Here is a 3,200-nt window from a genome sequence, read left to right as displayed (position 1 = left end):
CACGACGGTGATTTACCGTCGTCTTTTTGCTTATTTGTAGTAGTGAATCCACCCCCCTTAAGGGCCCGACGTCCTCGTCGGCACACTCGCACCACACGGCAGAGTGGCTCTGATACCAAACTGACAGATCCCAAGATCGGCTCTGCCGTAGCACGATATTGTCCGCTTTGGGCCCCCTCTCTGCCCTCACGGTTTTGTTTCTGGGAACTCATGAGCAACTTCCCAGTGGGTCACCCATCCTGGGATTGCTCTAGCCCCCAACTCGCTTAACTTCGAAGTTCCTACGACTCCGAAGCCAGTGAGCTCCCAAAAGGCCTCGTGCTAGATGGATGCGGGTGTGCACATTTAAGGCACATCACCCCTCTCCGTTGGTTGATGTGGGATCTTACAATGGCCCCACCTGCCGAAGGTCTAAATGACCACAAAAAAAAAAAAAAATCATCAAATGTATCGGCAAGGCGTTTGCAGAAGAAAAGAAGGCTCACAAAAGAAAATCACCTTCGAGCGAAAATCACTCCCAGCCACGAAGACCCTCATAAGCAAAAATTACTCCTAGCCAACCTTGCCAAATGGCAAGGCTTGTGCTGAAGACGAGGAGGACTCAAAAATTATGTTCCCCAAATTCACGCCCAACCCAAGCAGTCATGGAGCCCCTGCCGAACGGCAAGAGCCGTGAAGAAAATTTTTTGGGCTCAAACGAAATCCCTTACTAGCAGACCTCGCTGAAGGGCGAAGCGTCGGAGGCCGCACGTCGTGACCCTGCTGTAGCCTCCGACTGCCCTTCTAGAACCTGCCGCCACCTTGCCCTTCAGAAATCTGGCCGTGGCAACTTGTGCCTACACGGCGCACGTCGCACACTTGCTGATGCCCCCCTTTTTCAAATAGACCTTGCCCAACGGCAGGTCTTATGTGAAGGAAGACCAGCACCCCTCATTTCAAACCCTAGCCCTTACACTTGCCGAAGCCCAGCTCCTGTTGCCGGCTCCAAGTCCTTGTGGAGGCCCAAATCAAAACTTCACAATGGTTCCTCGCTGAAGCCCAACCTCCATCTTTGCTCCTTGCAAAATGGCAAGGGCCATACCAAAAACCCTTCAAATCCACCTGGCTGAACGGCAAGACTCGAGATGAAAAATTGGTGGGCTCGCAAAAGAATTTTCTCCAAACCACCCTTGCCGAACGGCAAGAGCCATACCGAAGCTGAGGCGTGCTCACGGGCTCCTTTTTCTCCTTTTAGGACCCTTGACGAATCTCCTTGGGCCAAGACCCACTCTCATGCCCAGACCCAAGAGGCCCAAGTCGAGACACTCTTCCGCCAGCCCAAACAACAACCAAGACTTGCCGATTCACATCTCGACCCCTTGCCGAAGGTCCCAAAGGTTTCACGAACATATTTTCTCTTGCCTAAAAAAAAAAAAAAAACTCACGTCCAAGCCAAACACCACATCTCGACTCCTTGCCGAACGGCAAGGGTTGTGTGTAAAAGGCCCGCAAACTTGCTCTCAATGGCCAACACTCACGCCTAGCCCAAACAAACCCCGACTCTTTGTCGAACAGTAGGGTTGATATCGAAAGCCGAGAGGCTTCACAACAATTCTCCCTTGCCAAATGTTCATGCCATGCCTTCAAAAGATTGACGCAACTTCTAGCTTGCCAACTTGGGGGACTAGGGAACGCCTTTCGGGTCCTACCAAACCCAGAATGCTCGGTCATGATTATGCAAAAATCTCACAAGTTCCCAACCCAGAAGTTACTTCTTGACCGTGAACTGGGGGACTACTATTTACACCATAATCAACCGAGCATATCCAGCGTCAAAACGACCAGCACCAATGCAGACACGCCTTCTCCCCTACTGAAATTGCCCAAAGGGACACATAGACAAATCCCTAGAAAGTGACTGATGTCATCACCTTCCGACATGTCGAAGGAAGACACTTTTCCAAAGCAGCAGCCACCTACTAAAGCTCACGACTGCAGAACCTAATCTCCAGGGACACGTGTCACCACCATAGCAACTTGCACAAAGTTCCACATCGAAACTTTGTGCAAGACTCCCATTTTCACTTCCCTATAAATAAGGAACAGTGCCCGAGTAAAAAGGGTAACTATTTTCTCACATTTATTGTTACTCTGCCAAAATTACCACATATAGCTGACTTAAGCATCGGAGAGCCTTCAGCAGGCACCACACCGGTGTCCCAAGCTTGACTGCTTTTCCCTTCTTGTCTTCTGCAGGTTCTTCAAACTCCGAAGGTCCTCACCTTCTTCTCTGCTGAAGATCCTATACTCCTCTAAGTTGAGCTCCCAAAAAGAGCATCAATACTTTCTAATTAGTGTAGTTGACTAATTATAGACTTGTGTAACACTGTATTACCCTATAATCGAAACATTCATTTTTAACATGGTAGAGTGGACGATCCTATGTTTATTTTTTTTGAGAATTTATTTATTTAGTTTGGACATTACCTAGAAACCTTCAGGAGGGACGAACAATGGAGGCTCAGCTGATTGTGTGGATCTTTCAGCATTTCATTTGGAGATAATTCTAATTATTTTGGGAAAAATTTCATTATTTGAAGCCAAAAATTGCCTTCTTGTGGGTATTTATTGTTGGAATTTTAAAAAGGCTTTAAAAATTTAACCGTTTTTATTTATTTAATTATTTTGGCTGTTTTATTTTATTTATTGTGGGGGTTATACATATTTAATTTTTAGGTATTATTTCTATATTGAATGCCTTAATTTTATGGTTTAATGTGGTGAAGGTTACATATTCTTGGGTGCCTATAAAAGGCCACTCCTCGTTCACATTTGAACAGCACAATACACCATCAGAATATCACATACCACAATCACCACCACAAACTAATTCTCTCATTTTCTACTTTTATATATATATTCTCTACTTTATATTTATTTTGGCAATGGTTTTGTGACTTGGATACCTATATCCGTCTATGAATATGCTTATATCGGATCTTGAGTTTGTGTACAAGGGGTTGTATCTTGGAGTCTTGTAGACCGTTAGTACTTGCACATAGGGAGGCTACAAAGGCTTTAGGACAACGTTTTTGACGTACTTCACCGTACCAAACTCACCTTCTTACTTATAATTTATTTTGCTTTTACTTACCTATTAATTTATTTTCCTTCAATTTCATTGTACCTTACAAATTTTCCAATTTGTTTATATGTTATTT

Source organism: Prunus dulcis, chromosome 1, assembly GCF_902201215.1.
Source record: "Prunus dulcis chromosome 1, ALMONDv2, whole genome shotgun sequence".
In the NCBI taxonomy this organism is placed as follows: Eukaryota; Viridiplantae; Streptophyta; class Magnoliopsida; order Rosales; family Rosaceae; genus Prunus; species Prunus dulcis.
This window is presented reverse-complemented; position numbering follows the sequence as displayed.